Source organism: Penaeus monodon, chromosome 15 (genome assembly GCF_015228065.2).
Source record: "Penaeus monodon isolate SGIC_2016 chromosome 15, NSTDA_Pmon_1, whole genome shotgun sequence".
Lineage (NCBI taxonomy): Eukaryota > Metazoa > Arthropoda > Malacostraca > Decapoda > Penaeidae > Penaeus > Penaeus monodon.
This window is the reverse complement of record NC_051400.1, coordinates 422,653-422,941: the sequence shown is the minus strand read 5'-3', so window position 1 is coordinate 422,941 and position 289 is coordinate 422,653.

Below are 289 nucleotides of genomic sequence, written 5' to 3'. Positions count from 1 at the left end.
CAGACCTCATCTCTGAAACACTACACAAGCATCTATTTCATGGACACCGAATGCTAGAAAAATCCTCCACCTTCAGCTGCTTCACCACTTCGCCTTGTAGAGCCTCCTCGAGAACGGCCTCTGTAAAAGGGCCCACGCACCTCTCACAGCCTCAAGACGTCTCACAGCCGCTGCCTTGAGTCCTGGTGGTCGGCTGAGCGTTGGCGGGGACCCTGGATGAGGCGTTGAACTCACTTCTGGAGTTTGTGGAGAGCAACGGAGACTGGGATGGAAGGGAAACGCGTGGTTA